Genomic DNA, 17,963 nt, shown 5'->3' on the forward strand with positions numbered 1-17,963 from the left:
GCAAAATAATGCTTCGTCAAGTCAGCTTTGATGAACTTACCCAGAATTTTGCAAACACAAAATCTAGGAAGGAGCTATTGTAATTTCAGCACACATGTAAATTCTGTGTCATGTTGAAAAAAAACCAAATTTTATTTTACACTTTAGTATTGTTTTTGTGTTGAATTGCATCTGGAAGAGGGGAGCCTTCTCTTCCTTAGGGCAGCTAAAAAGTTTTCATCCAGCCCTGATTGTGGCCAAGATGGTGCATCCTGCCACACATTAAAACATAAATTTCTCTCCCTGTGTCGTGTTGTGGTGTGTGCGTGTGTGTGTGCATACACACACTTGGCGGAGTCATTAAAAGAGCTTTCAAAATGTGTCCCAATTTGCACACATCCCCCCCCCCCCTCAAAAAAAAATGTTGCCAGAAATCTTCAAACACTCCTCCATCCCCATCTGGGCCATCTGTTCCAGTTAATGCCTGTAGGTATCTCTGGAAGTTATGAGTGACAGGAGGGGGTGATCGGTGGATGTGAAAGACTGTAAGCAAAGTGAGGCAACATGACGTCTTGGGAAACGGGAACTCTCTATTCAGCAATTGCTCAGAGAAAGTTAGATGTTTCTCCCGAAGACACGAGCAGCCCATCCCTTCCATTTGGAACAGCCACCACCTGCCCTCAGCCGAGGAGTGAGCAATATACATACCTGCCATGGGGATGTTTATGTTCCCTTTCTTTGAATGCTGAGGAAATCCATTACTTCAAACCTCAGCCATCCAGCACTTCCAAATGACACTTGAGGGAACAATGAGCACTGTGTCTACTTAATAAATATATGTTGATATTTCTTATCTAATTGCTTCCTATGGGATCCTAAATGTATCCCACGGAGCAAAAGGAACACATAAGTCAAGAAAGCCGGAGAACAACTGAATGATGTATATGATTCTTGTGAGTCATGGACAAAACTCCAGGGTGTACACTTCCTTCTGTCACTTTGTTACCTGTTGTTTCAGGAAGATGGATGGGTGGAGGTGGCTGGGGGAGAGAAAGACAAGTGTAAAGAAAAGCACACGCATCCCAGGTGCCTATCTATATAATGGAGTAGGCAGAGCTTTACATTTGCAGGACCAATTTTGATGTGAGTATATGCATACAGAACACATCTGTCTTAGGGCTGTTGAATTGGCAGATTAATTGAGAAAAATCTATCATTGATTGATCAAAGAGAAACAATAGACAATGGGGCTGAGATTTAAAGACATGCACATTTATTTTTGAGATGGTTTATTCTGATGGGTTACAGTAACAGGACTGTGTGAGTGAGCATGTGTGTATACACACACACACACACACACACACACACACACACATTCAGAAATAACACTTAATAAGCAACCAACAAAAGTGGAAAGGAGAACCAAGGCAGACAATCCTGCCTTCCCATATGCCTTGCCAGGGTTGTACCTTTCCCGTTTCCTTATAGTCTGTCCTCTGTTCAAGGGTGCATTTAAAGGGAATGGATACTCTTTGATTCCATTGAATTCACATCCTCTTCCAACATGTTCCCAAAGCCCCCTGAAGCTCCTATTTTTTGCCTTCTTTGGCAACAGAGGCACTCAGAGGCACTAGTTGAACACCTTTGTGTAACCTACCAGAGGAGGCATGCAAGGTTGAATCTCCCTCTCCACGGCAGGACCACTCTCTCTTCCCTAAGAGAGGGATATCCAAAGAATCTTTTGCTTGATTGCAGCCTAAACCAGGGTTTTAGTGCTATGCAACTGAGCCTCAAACTCAGGCAGACTGCATTCCCTCTGTGGCGTAGCTTTGAGGAAGACACTGGAAGCAAATGCTTCTCTTTTCAATGAATTTCAGTTTGTTGTGGGGCAAATTGTTTTTCTTGTTATTAAAACATATATGCTGCCTGATCTCAGTAAGAAAACCCAAGATAAGGACACTTTTCTTTGGGACTATAATGCAAACTGAAAAGGTTATACTCCCCTCCCCCACATACTGGGGTCCCAAGCTGGAACAGCCCCTCCCTGCTAGAAATGGGTGAATCTGTGAATTCCAGTTTATCCCAGATTTTTTTTGCTTTTCCAATCTTGAGTTCAGTTCTCCACATTTCCGCATCAATGGAAAACCCATCAGCATTTTAGTGCCTCTTTCTCCTAATATACGTATACATTTCCGTATGTAGCATGAATAAATGCACATTGTGACAAAGTGTTTTTTTCCTAATATACTGCATCTTGTATATTATTTACACAAACACATTCATTGTTATGCACACTTGGTATGTGCATTTTTGTACACATTCCTCGGCTGGAGAACATCATTGCAATATTCAGACAAGTGTGAATTTTGAAAGATGGCTACGTTTTGGTTCATACAGTGTTTCAGAAACTGCAGATTTGTTAGGTTCACTTTTCAATGCAAACTGAACCAAATATTTTTCCCATTTCTACTCCCTACACAAACAGCTGCTATTAACAACAAAGCAACAACAGATATACAAAATGCAATCATGCATTGCACATATTGTCCTTCTCTGTTTGATGCTTCACTTTCCCTGATTATTTTTATTTATTGGGAAGTAAACACCAAGACCTTTTTTGAGTCAGCTCCCATTCCCCTGTGAACATCACAAAAGAATGTTCATAATCAGCTGGTTCCCCCTTTGTTGGATAAACATTTCATTTGCTAATTCATCTTAGTTTGGCTGTATTCATATTCCAAGCAAAGCATACAGTATCTTACTAATCAGTAAGAATGATGCTCTCATTATGTTGTTCCACTGGCTACAAGATAATTAATGTCTATTGATAGACACATTCAAAATGTCATTAATTATGTTATTAATGATTTTAATTAACTTCAAATGCTTCATGTTTTCCAATAGGATTAACGTATTTAAAGAAACTGCTTGCATGGCCTTCATTCTTCCCCGGGTGTTTGTTTACCACAACAATTTATCCAAGATTGTGAGAGTGTGACTTCAGAAATTAATGCCAATTCTGTTTTATGAGCTACTTACTTTTTTATTCTTGCTGACAGTAAAAATGTAATAACAAGACAATTGGATCCATTTATTTCCAGTTGTCTCACCTTTTCCCTGGTCTCCAGGGTAGAGTCCTTTTTTGTATGGAGTCGATCCAATGAAAAAGCGAACTAATTGCTATTTGGCCAATGGGTGTGGAAAACTATTTTAATACTGCTGGGGTTTTTAAGATATGTTGAATCATAGAATTGTAGAGTTGGAAGGGCCCCTAATTCTAAACTCCTGGAATGCAGGAATCACAGCTCAAGAATCCATGACAAATGGCCATCCAACCTCTGTTTAAAAGCTTCCAGTGATGGTGAGTCCACCACCCTCCAAACTACCTTTGAGGAAGAACTACAGCTCAGTGTTAGAGCATCTGATCTTCATGTAGAAGGTCCCTGGTTCAATCCCTTGTAGCTCCTGGTGGGGTTTGGAGAGACTCCTGTCTGAAGCTTTGGAGAGCCACTACCAGTCAGTGTACCAAGCTAAATGGACCAATGTTTTGAGTCATATAAGGCAGCTTCCTATGATTTTGTACTTTTAAATTGTCTTACATTGTTATGTCTTCAAGTTCTTGGGTTGTTTTAAATGTTCTGATTCCACACACCCATTTTACTTCTTGCATGCTGTTTCAATGCCCATATCATCACATAACACTGTGCCAGGGCCTGGGCAGAGGGAGGAATGGTGGAGACCACCTCCCCAGCCTGACTCTTCCAGAGGAGAAGACCGTTCAGAATTACAACAGGGGTTTGAGGGAGATCACAACTCAGAGGGAGATGAGGGGGAAAGCTGTGAAATAATGGGAGAGGAGGAGGAGGAGGCAGAGCCGGAGCAGCTGGCTGACATGTTATCACTAGAAAGCATTCCAGACTCATCATCTCCCAGAACCCAGTGAGCCTTAAAAGTAGGAGAGCAAAGGACTCAGAAGCAAAGGGCTCTCAGCGCCACCCATAGAAGAGATGATGAATGAGGAAGTGGGAGAGAAGGGGAGTGGAGATTTACTTGGGGCAATGCCATTATTCCAAAAGGCTGCATTCTCAAGCCTTTCTCTGTAAACATTGAATAAAAGCAGATGGTAAGGACTTTCCCTTTTCTTATCCATTCCTGGCAACCTGCCATGGAGGCTGGTTCCTCTGCCGCCTGACACACTGGAACTCAGGGGTATCCAAGGAAGCTGAATGCTGGAAGATTCAAGATAGATTAAAAAAAAGTACTTCTTCATGCAGTACATAAATTATGGGACTTACTCCCACAGGAGGTAGTGATGACTTTTTTAAAAAAGATCAGACAAATTCATGGAGAAGGCTATTGATAGCTACTAGCCATGATGGTTATGCTCTGCATTAGAGGCAGTACAGTGGTACCTCGGGTTACATATAAGCAGGTTACAGACGCTTCAGGTTACAGACTCCACTAACCCAGAAATAGTGCTGCGGGTTAAGAACTTTGCTTCAGGATAAGAACAGAAATCGTGCTCTGGTGGCGCAGCGGCAGCAGGAGTACCCATAAGCTAAAGTGGTGCTTCAGGTTAAGAACAGTTTCAGGTTAAGAACGGATCTCTGGAAGGAATTAAGTACTTAACCCGAGGCACCACTGTAATGCTTATGAATACCAATTGCTGGAAACCACAGGAGGAGAGAGTGCTCTTGTCCTGGGTCCTGCTTTTGGGTTTCCCACAGGCATCTGGTTGTCCACTGAGATAACAGAGTTCTGGACTTGATGGGCCATTGGCTTCATCCAACAGGCTCTTCTTATGTTCTTTTGAGTCTCAGTTAAAATCGAACCATGTTTATACAGAATATACACTCATCCACTTGCATCTTTCTTTGTACAGTTTTTTTCTGGGGCAAGATTTCCTTCTAAACAGGAGTTTGTATCAAGCCTTCTGTTTCAGAGAGCAATACTTCTGTGTGACGAGGTGAAGCCACCATCGCTTCTGATGTTTGATGTTCTGTCACTGGATACGATCCTTCTATTCTTGAACTGTTGATGCCACATAAAAACACAGTAAGACAATTGCAATTCAAGTATTTGCAATTGTGTGCTTTCAAGTCATGGTTTCTCTCCAAATAAAACTACTTTCTCTAATGCTTGAATAAACGCAAAGCATTACCATGTTCTGGGTTTTTGTTTTTCTGAATGGGATAGGATACTGGATATATTTTGGGGGGGGATATCTTGGTCATTTCATGCAGGTTGAGAAATCCTATATTCATAAATAATATTTACAACACAATGGGAAAAGAAATGTAAGTAGAAGAACCTGCAATGTGGTGGAGGGAAGTCACAGGGATAGGAAAATGTACGATACTGAAAATGGTTATAACTTGAATGTAATATGAAGATCGTTTAAAATGTGTAACTGAATGGAAACTAAATAAAAAAAGTAATTTGGGGGGGGGGAGAGAGAAATCCAGCATTCATTTTAAATCAACAACAGACTGTTTTCTTTTTGGCTTCCATTAGCAGGAAATTTACAGGTCCAAATGTCAGCTTTCAAGTTGCTAGTCTGAAGGTAATGTTTACATTTTAGATGAAGGTTCAAGGTTGGGCACATATGGCACTTACCATTATCTATTTATTTACTTACAGTGTTCCTGAAATTATATAGATGGTTTCTCTCTACTGAAGGGATGATAACTGCAAACAATCTACAGAGCCAGACCACAAATTACCAGTAGCTATCATGAAGAGTAGCATAGGAATGCCACACACACACTATTGTGCTGACAGGTTTTAAAGATGCTGTTGTTGTTGTTTTAAAAAATTTTTAATTCTGATTTCTTTCTCACCACATTTGTTAAGCTCTGTTGAATGTAAAGTGTATATATATTTGAACTGAACTGAACAAAACAATAAAACGGGATTCCTTTTGAATAGAAGCAGAGATGCAAGAAGGACATACAGGTGGGGAAAACTGATAATCTGGTATATTCTAAATAATGGGGAAATCATCATAGTAAATGTATGATTGGAGAACTGAATTCAAAATGTGGAGAAGCGTGCTTTTCAGTTTCAGTAGGACTTCGGGAAATGGTATGCTCACGTTAAAATGTGTACCAAATGAATTTCAAGGGTTTGGGGCCGGCACTGGTCTCAATCCTACACAAATAATAAGATATGAATAATAATGTATGTATTATTCACAGTATCATCTGTTATGGGGGTTACCCCAACTCTCTGGAACAGATTTGGGGAAGAGGTGGGGTGCATGTGGGGTGATTAAGTTGCTTGAACTGAAATCCTAGCACTAATGCAATGTACTGGAGGCCACCCATAGTTCTGAGCACCTGAGAGAATGCTAAAGCACCACTTCGCCATTCATTCTACCTCCTCTGAAGTCAGTAGGTCTGCTCTGAAGTAAATTATTTGAGCCATAATAAGAAAGTTAGTATTCCTGTGGAAATCCATGGAGCAAATACTGTCCTCACCTGGATTGAGAGCTGAGCTAAAGCACCAGCAGCAATTCATACTGCAGTTTCTGTTCCTATGTATGTTGTGTTTCTAAAGCACCAGAGTTCTATGTACTGTTTTGCTTTCTTATCATGTTCCACTTGCCCTCCATTATGGGGCTCCTTGCTAATCCCCTCGAGTTTCAGCTGCACGGCATCTCCCAGCACTGATTGCATCTTGAAACAGAAGCTCTCAGCTGTGAGCCAGTGCTGCAGAGTAAGCAGAAGTCCTCTGGGGATACAAATGCTCACTGTGTTTTCTCCAATGGCCCCAACAGCGTTTTAAGCTCAGGCCTGCAAAAATAACAATGTGATGGTGCCATCTGCCACCTACTGATCTTTGACAATCCACTTCCTCTCCAGCTTCTTTGGTGATAAGTCTGTTCCATGGTCATCTGCTTAGAATAAAATCCCACTTGTGCTGTAGAAGAGCATTTCCTCCCATCAGAATCAGTGAGGATGACACTCCAACCACCGGAGGCTTGATTTGGTGTAGCCAGTCAACCGTTCATTTCAGTTTCTGTCCTTCCAGTGCGGATTTCTACAAAGGAAAGGAAACCCCAACTCCTGTTGCATTTATTAAGCCATCAGTGCCCTGGGAATCTGAACATGACTAGCAAATTCATTCATTCTAATTAGAATAACTGATGTTGCCTATATATACACATCTATATAGATGCACACACATAAACATACACACACACACACACACACACACACACACACAAAACATATTTCCCCAAAGCGTTTGGCTAGGAAACAAGGGTCTCTCTGGGGAAGCTGAACCGACAAGAGTGGAACCTAGCTAATAAAAGTTTAATTATGATCAGCAATCATGGTATTTAATAACTGTGATCTCACCGGGAACAATTTCCGAGAGGGAATCATTTGGGCTTCATTATGGCACGTGAGTGATGATGCTAATAAACCTCCACATGAGGAACTCATGCCAGCTTCTCCCAACCCTACATCCGTTTTACTTACATAAGTTGCTAAAGCCAGGAAGCCAGCAAGAAAAGTCTTTGTTCTATTTAGCAGAATTAACCATGCCATGTCTCTCTTGCTGGAGCTCTCCGGGAGCATCTCTGAGATAATGCTTATGTTATGGCTACCAGATGTCCCCGTTTCCTGGGGACAGTCCCTGGATTTACAAATCTGTCCCCAGACAAAATCCATCCCCGGAATGTCCCCAGACTTAATTTAATGTCCCCGGATTTATATTTTAAGTGTTGTAGATTTATTCATAGGGAATGAATGTTGCATGATTGGTTCAACGGCACAAGACACATCATATGGGGAATTCTGGTGAGGCAAAATGGTGGGCACCACTGCAGTGAGCAGCTCCTGAAGCCAGCCAGAGCCAACTGTGCTACCAGGCTGGCGCCGGGCTGCTGAGACTGCCGCTGCAACAGCAACTGCCGAGGGGGAACCGGGGATGCCTGGTGCATCAACTGAGGGAACCGCTGACGCACACACACCCCACAACCCAAATCGAGCCAGGAGCGAGAGTGCTCGGCCACGCGGCCGACTGCTCAACGGAGCTGACACAGGGAGAAGGAGGAGAGGAGAAGGAGAAGGAAGAGAGAGAAAGAGGAAGGAGAAAAAAGAGGAGAGCCCCGACCTTGCTGCACTGTTGCCACCACCGCCACTGAGGAGGAGAGGTAGGAAAGCACTGGGAGGGCAAGGACACGTGGCCGGGCCCAGGCCTGACCCGAGCCAACTCCACAGCAGCTAGAATTCCAAGAGAGCAGGCCAGGGCCCAGAGGAAGGCTGTGTGACAGAGGAGACCACAGAAGAGATTACTTCTTATTTTTTAAACAAACAAACAAACAAACAAATCTTTTTTTTCTCTTTTCAAAAAAAAAAAAAAAAAAGTCTCCCCGGATTCTTTGGAAAAAAATCTGGTAACCTTAGCTTATATGCATATCTTCCATAGAACCTGACCCACTATCATCTAAAGTGGGGAGAAGGCCTGTAAGGCCATTAAGCCCAAAATAAAATCAAAAAATTACCTAGGTGCACCACTGCAAATTAGGATTGCCAAACTTCCACAAGACCACTAAATGCTACAGGAACTGAAGAACCTTGCTCATCAAATATCTGAGCTCAGGATTTTTATACTACGTAAGAAATTGGGAAAACATACCACCCAACTTTTGCAGATCAAAAACTGGGATGTGTGTCTTCCTGGATGCTCTCCTGAGTGAGTCTCGTGACCCATGTTGCAATCTCACCCCGATAAAGGATTTTTTGGGGGTGGGGCCATGATCCCACAGATATCATCCCTATTTCCAACATTCAGGCTGTGTTGATTATGGAGCCAAAACAGTGCCACCCATGCTCAAGAAGGAGGTATCAGCAGGGATGAGGGGTCTCTGAGGTTTGTAGAAGTGCAAAAAAAATGTGTAAAACAAGTCCTTAGGAAAAACGATCCCCAGAACAACCCAGTGAAGGCTGAATGTGGTAAACGGCCATAGAATGGCTATTCTCTGCCTCCACAGTATGGAGAAGTTATAGAAAGGGCTCCTCCATGTGACATGTAGCTTTTTGCACTTCAGAAAACCCCATCCTTCAGTGCCAATGAGCAATGGGACAGAGCAGGGGTTTGATCCTGGATGCGTCACCTCTACATTTATCTGCTGCACCAGTTTAGCTTGGCAGAAAGCTCCAATTCCCTAGAATCTGCTCCATCTTGGAATAAAAGTGAATGCAGAATGTGTGTGTCTGTGTGTGTGCTTTTGGATTGAATAACCTCAGAATTGTCCTTCTTTTCTTTTAATGTAGCTGAGATGATGTGTGACGGATGCTGCTTTTCCTCCAGTCAGACAGGAGGATGAATATGTGAGCCTATCCAGCATGCAATGTTTGGAAATTAAATCCTGCTGTTGGGTGCTCAGGAGGCTGGGCTACATGCCAGGTGGGAACAAATTGGAAGCTGAACCTGCTTCTGAGGCTATTTCCAAAGGCCTGCTCAGGTGGGAGGGTGACAGGAACAACCTGTTTTCTCATCTTGTTTCTATGTAAATGCAGCTTTCCCTGTGCCTCTCTTACCATGTCAGCATTAAGCTGTGATTATTTAGATTCAGAAATATGGTTGTTGTGGGCAGGCGGGAGAGGAGAAAGGTCCCCTGTTTTCAGAGGCGCTGGGCCTCTCTTCTGTATACTTCCCAAGAACTCCTCTGGGCAATACAGATGACATAGAGAGCACTGCCAAAGCATATCATTGGACTGAAATGTGTTTGGCAAGCAGCACTTTGGGCTTGTAGGATCTCTGATTAAATTATGGATGAAGTAAAGCATCCTGAGTATAATGGGGAAGATTTGCCTTGGTGCATTTGCAGGTCTCCCGGCTCAGAGATAGAGCACATGTCTTGTATGCAGAAACTCTTACATCCAACTCCTTGCATTTCATTTTTAAAATAATAATAATAATAATAAGGAGCAGGGAGCAGGTGATGTATCTGAGACTTAGGAAAGCTGCTGCCAGTCAGAACAGACAATGCTGTGTCTAGATGGGAACAAATAGCTTGACTTGGAACAAGACAGTTTCCTTGTACTTATGGAATCATAGAATTGTAGAGTTGGAAGGGACCCCAAGGGCCATCTAGTCCAATCCCCTCACAATACAGGAATCTCAGCTAAAGCATCCATGACAGATGGCCATCCAACCTCTGCTTAAAAACCTCCAAGGAAGGAGAGTCCACAACCTCCCAAAGTTAGAGTTTGGTTTATCCAATAAAAAAGAAATAATCGATGTATTTCATTTTATGTGTCAATCTGGCTGAGGGAATGGGCTACAGACTTGTTTCAGTTTCAGCGGAAGCAAACTTATTGGGTTGTGCTCTTTTGGCAACCGTGTTTTCAATTTCTCCTGCATTTTCCTTGCAACCATTCTCCACAGATTGGTGAGAAAATAAAATGCATTATCCAAGGGAAAGGGAAATTTCAGGTAAATCCCTGCAGGAGGGACAAAGGTTGTTGTTGTTGTTAGTTACTTTCAAGGTGGCCAAGGGCTGCTTGTGAGCATCCAGCAATGTTTGGATAATCCACCTGGTGGTGGTTGTTATTGCCTACTCCATTTAGTAAAACGGTGGGCAGGTGGTGGTCTGCTGTGGCTAAGAAGCTTAATCTGGTCTTTAATTCAGTCACTTTTGAGAAAGGGAGCAGTGCTGCTTCAGCCTGGTCACCTTTCAGGGTGATGGGCACACTCTCTGGGCTCTGGAGCAGATGTCCTTGAGGCCAGACTGCTTCATAGGCCTACACCTCTGGAGCCTGAGGCATATGCATAGACCTTGCGACTCACGTTCATGGTGTGCTCTGGGAATGAAATGCAGGCAGGTCATCCTACTGGTTGCAGTTTATTTCAGGTTCAGGCTTTGCTCCTCTACAGAGAGGCTTCATGGTTTTGATCTTAAATAAAGTGGCCCTAGTTCAACCCAGCTTCTGTGTTTGTCTCTTTATTCACCATCAGGACATAAGTTAAAGTGGAGAATCTCATCTGGCTCCTGCACGACTGCTGTGTTAGCACAGCATGTTTCTAATCCACACAAAAAAAGATGTCTGGAAAGGCCTTTACCTGCATGACACCTGCAGCTAAAATATCTTAAAAACAGCTTTTGAATGTGATGCTTTGCCCAAGTCAGAATTTGGTGTCCCAAGAATAAATGCATAGTCATAATGTACTGATTTCTATTTTGGGAAACACAGCACAATCATTTAGCAATGAACCATAAATGAAGTAAAATTAATGGCTGAAGGGACTGTTAAGCGATTTGCAGGAATTTGATCTGTGATCAAAAAAGCATGTTGCTTTGCATTACAAATTTTGGCTGGAGAGATTAATTGTAGTTTCTGCAATGAGTGGACAGCTAGCAGGAGGGTCATAAACAAAGGACAATGACACTGGAGATAAATAGCACTGTATCAATATGTGTGGGATGTGCCTGCATGAATTAATAAGCTGACAAGTAGATTTCTTCTTATTTAACCCCTCCCTTAGAACTCAGTAAATGGGACCAAATGATTTCCATGAACATTTATCTTTTCAGCCCTCATAAAGCACAATTATGCATCTAAGGCTGCAATTTTATGCACACTTACCCGAGAGCTAGCTCTGTTTAACTGATGGTAGGACTCGGTAGATATATAACAATATGCACAATTTGGGGAAGGGAGATATCTCTCTCTCTCTCTCTCTCTCTCTCTCTCTCTCTCTCTCTCTCTCTCTCCTCCCTCTCATATTCAGTGAAGCTGAATGGTGACAGATTCAGTAAAAACAAAAGTGAAGTACTTCTTCACACAAAGCATATCTGTGGCATTTGTTGCCACAAGGTATAGTGGTGGTCACCAATGTGGAAGAATTTGAAAGGTGATTACACAAAGCCAGCAATGGCTGTTTATAATTTCCACTCTCAGAGGTGACAGCAGTTTCTTGGGGACAAATGCAGGTGAGTGTCCTGCTTGATGGCTTCCTAGAAACATCTATTTTAGCCACCATGGGAAACAAGATGGTGGACTGCAACTGGGGCACCTCTTATATTTTTACTTCACAATAAACATGCATAGGCTACCCCAGACAGGCTGCTACAAGGCAGGGTAGCCAATGGGAGGCCCTCCAGATATTGATGGACGACAACTCCCATCTACTGAATTCAGCTTGGCCACAGGTAGGTAATAATGGGAGCTGTAGCCCAGCAACATCTAAAAGGCACCCCTGCTTTAACGTAAGGGAACCGAACCACTTACAAGGGAGTATGTCCTTGGTTATGGATAAGATTTGGCCATTGGTATGGATGCATAACTCTCGAGAGTAGTCTGCACTGACTTTCTTGTCTCTCTGCACTAGGAGAACTCCTTACTGATAGTGTAAGCTCAGACACGGAGGATCTCTCATGATGCTACTTAGTAGCTAGATGGGACCATAAATGCCTCAGAACTGCCCTAAACCTTGTTTTTAATGACAGCTAGCCAAATGCTTTCGGAAGCTGATATGAAGGGCATGAACCTTAACATCTGGTTTGCAGATGGTCAGGCCTGCCAAGTTGGGGCCAACATGGGGGGAGGGGAGTGTTGAGCGTACATGACATCATACATGTGACGGATCCCCTCCACGCCTCCCACCACCTCCACACCTCCCATCCCCACCTGGTGGCCAGCGCTCATCCGAGAATGCTGCCTTGGCATCATCATCACGTCGTGCTGTCCAGCTGAGGAGAGGAGGCGGCAAAGTTGCTGCGACTCTCCTACTTCTCTCTGTCTCCCAGGTCTCTGTCTGCCCACCTGGGAGCAGAGCTGAGGGTGGGCACGAGTGCTCGCCCAGGGGTGGCAGGAGAGGGCGACCCCCCTCAATATTGGGGGTGCTCAGCCCCGTGCCTAGAAATATTGAGGGAGCTGAAGCCCCTTTCACCCCCTATAGCTGATGCCCCTGGCAGAGGTATAGTACTCTAACATAAAAATTCTGTTTAACAGTTATGGGCTAATTGCAAGGATGGAGAAGAATCTCATTCAGACTGTATATTTTTAAGCAAACTGACCCAGTTCACACCTCCCAGACTAATGCACAGGCCAGAGCATCATTATCCAGAGTCTCAGGCAAATAATCTATCACATTAGTATCTGAACCTTTAAACCACATGTTCCAAAGACTGAAAAAGGAATTATACCCAAAGAGACAAGACAGTTATGAAATATGATAAGAACAGCAAATTAGATAGTAATAAATAATAAGCATGTAATTAGTAGACCTAATAAGATGATCAAACCAACTATATGCCATGCATAGAAACTGTACTGGTCATCAAACCGTAACCTAAACAAATAAAAGCTACGCTCGACGTCAAACTATAACCAATCTTCAGGTCTTTTTCAGTCATCTTAGCTACATTCAGTGCTTAGCATGAATATCAGATATTGGAAAACAATTTACAAGTAATGAATGGCAAAGATTTTAAAAATAAATAAATAAATAAATACAGCCCATAAACCATGTAGAGTACCAATGCCAGTATATAACTAACAATAATAATCATTATCCATCCACAGAGTTCATTATCCATCCACTTCTAGTTCTGGATGAGCTCTCAATAAATTGTGGGTTGCCCTACCGATAGGGACATTCAGGAACCGTCCAAAATTAGCCTGACTGGTCACTTGAGTTAAAACATAACTATGTTGATGGGGTAATTCTTTGCACCACATCTCTTCCAAAACTAAGATGAGAGGTTGCAGGTTGAATGTGGCGAAATGGTTTCAATGAGAGATCAATGCAACCTTAAGAACAATAATACCATCATTTTATACTCATAAAAATATCACGTAGAAACGATAATAAATTCAGGATATTTGTCCTCAACTGTCCATTTTTGAGAAATGGAAGATGAGGAAAGGGCAAAGATCAAGGGAAACTAAACTCTGCATCAAAGGTCAAGGCATACAGAGAATCTCAAATGTTCATCTTCATCTCTCTGCCAGCATCATATTTTCCCAATGACTCCTCAGATGCAATCATCGTGTCAAAAACTGCCATTTAGTTTCAGAATATGCTTCAGTATTAAGTTTTCTGTGGAATGTTCAGGATGAGCAGAATCACATACCTATGTAGGAGCATCAAAAGTGTCCTAAATTATGTTACTGAGTTAAGTGTACAAAGTCTAATGCTACTAATCTTGATTTCCAAACTGGAGGGGTGGAGGAGCCAGTGGAATATTGCAACCATTTTCAGCCCTTTGGGAGTAGGAAGGATGGAGAAAATATCAAAAGTTCAGAATTGTCTGCTTTTCCTTTGTAGAACATGGAAAGGGTGAAAAAAGCACTAAGATCACTCACTGACTGTGACAGGACAAAAACCACGGTTTCCTCCAACAAATTTCCCCATCCAAGTTAGCCTAGGGTATTAAATCTGAGATTGCTCTCATCTTTGAAAGTATAACATAACAGATGCTTATTATATCCAGAAATATACAGTCAAACTTTGTGTCAAGGCAGGTCACCTAGATCATGAGCAGGTTTGACAGACACGTCAATCATAGAAATTGCGAAGATGGCTATTTCTAATCCTCGTTTCTAGTGGCTGACATCTGGAAAAAAAGAGGGATCACAAACCCGATATTGGCTACTGTGTGAAAAAGAATCAAAAAGACTGAAACTTTTGGAAGAGACAGCTATTGCCCTCATTGCTCCAAAAAATAATATGCAAGGTGAACCATTGTATTACAAAAGGCAGTAGCTGCCACAGAGATAGCTTGTGCACATGGACGGATGTTTGACTCTTAGCAGTTAATAATCATTCCCTTCCTTATGGACATCTGGGTTACAGAGCAGCATAAATGAAGCATTATATAACAGGATGTTCCACTTTGCAGTTCCAACCAGCTCAGCAATATTAGGGTGTTTGCTGCTTCATTGTGAAGCACATTTTACTACATGGAAAAGTTACCAAAACGGAACTTCTGCCTTGAGCCATTAAGCCAATAAGGAGGGAAGATAGGAAGTTGCCTTAAACCTTGTTTAGCCACTGGTCCATCCAGTTTGTCCCAATGAGGCAGTACCCACCTGCCCTTAAAGAGGCATTGGGGTGATCACTGCTTATAAAGCCCATCCTGGATGCCATGGTATGTAATAATGGTGTGGCCATTGCCTGCTTTGGGGTAAAGGTGGTGTCAAAGGAGCAAATTCAATAAATATATTAAATTACTCAAAAGCCGCAGAGTGAGAGTCTGTTGGCATGGGGAGGGGCCCTCTTTGTTTGAGAGACAGAGGGGGGGAGTGGGCTGCCTGCCATAAGTGAAGTCAGGGTGGGAACTGTTGCTAAGATCATTGGTTGCTTAATCCGTTTAAATCTGATTGAACTAGATGGTCTGACTCAGGACTCAGCTACAATAGTAAAGAAAAAGCGTTTTAAATGTGTTATAACACCGTGACACCAGGTGGCGCTGTGGAGTTCCATCTTTTGGCAATGTGATTTCCCATTATGAGGTTTACAACGTGTTTTCCTGAAACGTGTGTGTGTGTGTGTGTGTGTGTGTGTGTGTGTGTCTAGATCCAGCCTCAGTGTGTGGCACATTCCTTTGTTCTCGTTACTTTTTATTGTTACTGTAGGTTTTCTAGTTTTAAATGGTGATGCTTTATATATTAACACTGTACGGTTTTTTAATTTATATAGTAGTGCGAGCCATTTTGTAAGAACGTGTCATCTAAAAAGAAGACTATAATTCAAATAAATAAATAAATAAATAAGCAAGCAAGCTTCCAAAGAATCCAGAGATTCCATAGAAGACAGTATGAAAACAGTACATTTGACAGTATTAAGTGTTATTTTATCTGACAGTGTTTCATACTTAATTTTTTATGTAAGGAAGGTTTCAGTTCAACTTCACATTTTCTCATAGATCTGTTTCATTATGCTTCTTTGTAGATTTGTAATGACTTCAAATAATTGAGTTACTTTCAGAGACATCAGAATCTCCGGAGAAAGCTGTCTGCCTTTTTTTTTTTAAAGTACTTAATAGTATTTCCCCTTTAATCTAGTAAGATTTGACACATGTGGCGATTCTATCATTTATAGATTAACTTTGGTTTTTCTGCACTTTTCTTCAAGTGTGCTTTGATAGATAAGAATGTAGAAATTATTCTATTAAGGTTGCTGAAATATAAAGGGATCCCTAATGTGCATGTGATGTTAAACTATGGTTTGGATATCCTTGGGCTCACATATTCCTCCCTTCCCTTGGACACCCTGCTTCTCTGACTGACCTTCTTGTTTGGACAAGCCATGGTGTGCTAGTATATTCAAATCAGAAAAATATGGTTTGAGCTTGCCCTCTGAACCAGATTTGAAAACCACAGTTTGGAGAGGGTTACAGTCATACCTCATGTTATATCCGCTTCATGTTACGTTCTTTCAGGTTACGTCCCGCTGTGACCCGGAAGCACCGGAAAGGGTTACTTCCAGGTTTTGCCGCTTGCGCATGCGCAGAAGCGCAAAATGACATCACGCACATGCGCAGAAGTGGCGAACTGCAACCCACGCGTGCGCAGATGCACCACTGTGGGTTGTGCTCTTTTCATGTTGCGAACAGGCCTCCGGAACGGATCCTGTTCGCAACCAGAAGCACCACTGTATAACTCTGGTATGGAAGGCAGACAGAAGTCATCGTTTGACAACTGAAATGTAATGGCAAACTATGGTTTGCTCAAAACCAGAAGGCAGGTTGGGAACTGAAGCAGGAAAGGCATAATGGAGGAATGGAGAGGAGAGAGTTTGCAAGTCCAAGGCTCAAACCCAATTGTCCTCACTTGTCTTATTTGGAAGTATGCACAGTTTGAACTAATTACAAATGTGGCTTTGGACAACAAATAGCCCAACTGTCCGCAGTGTTCTAGCTACACAAAAGTCTATGGTGAGGTTCTTCAAAATAGGAAAGCACAGCTGCAACAATACAGAAATCAATCATTTTTTCACTATTATAATTCCATCTCCTTTCAAGTGGTGCACAGCTGCTTTTGAACAATGTATTTCAACATCAATATGCCAGGAAGCCTATTTATAAACATGACTCTTTCTTCATAAATATTTCCTCTCAATCTGAAATGGATTTTTATTGATGCTTTAGAACTGGGGCAGGGGGCGGGGATCAATGTATGTCATTAGATTTGTATGTGTGGTTGAGTCTGTTGGATTCTGAACCTTGTCCATAACACACTACAGTGGTACCTCAGTTTATGAACAGTCCTGTTTACGAAGGAATCGGTTTATGAACTCCGCAAAACTGGAAGCAGCATCCCAGGTTGCGAACTTTACCTCAGCCTAAGAACAGAAGCCAAATGGTGGAAGGCCACCGGCAGCGGGAGGCCTCATTAGCGAAAGGCCTCATTAGGGAAAGCACACCTTGGTTTAAGAACAGCTTTGGTTTAAGAACTGACTTCCGGAACGGATCAAATTCGTAAACCGAGGTACCACTGTACAGGGTAAGTGGTTTGGACATTTGAGCCCTGCTTTTAGTTAATAGAATACTAGAACCTAGAATTGTAGAGTTGGAAGGAACCACGAGTTCATCTAGTCCAACCCCCTGCAATGCAGGAATCTTTTGCCCAATGTGGGACTCGAATCCATGACCCTGAGATTAAGAGTCTCACACTGTATCGGCTGAGCTAAGCCATAAGTAGTTACAAGACTCCACGAGCATGAAACATACAGGAGTAGAAGACCAATGACAACATAATAGAAGGTTTTAGCCCAGTTCAAACATTCAGACCTATTGCAATGTCTTTGGGGTCTGGGACCAGATCTAAATAGTGTATTCACCTGACATCAGGCAGATCACATCTTGTTTGAATCATGTTTGCCAGTTCACCCAGTATGCATGATGCTTCTCCCTTCCAACACTTATGGAACAACCATACTGAGCAATTTGCCAGAGGAGAAGGACCTCCTCTGAAATTATTCTTCTCATAAAATATCCAAAATGTGGCTTACACTTACTGTTC

General features: G+C 42.3%; 1 long non-coding RNA gene across 1 annotated transcript; it reads left to right on the plus strand.

The window, feature by feature from the left end:
* Positions 1-8,759: 8,759 nt before the first annotated feature.
* Positions 8,760-10,887, plus strand: LOC308459332. Its single transcript, XR_013978012.1, has 3 exons — positions 8,760-8,859; positions 9,264-10,234; positions 10,266-10,887. It is a non-coding gene; the product is annotated as an uncharacterized lncRNA (long non-coding RNA).
* The last annotated feature ends 7,076 nt before the right edge of the window (positions 10,888-17,963 follow it).

This window comes from Podarcis pityusensis (assembly GCF_964106645.2).
Source record: "Podarcis pityusensis genome assembly, chromosome: 1".
Taxonomy (NCBI): Eukaryota; Metazoa; Chordata; class Lepidosauria; order Squamata; family Lacertidae; genus Podarcis; species Podarcis pityusensis.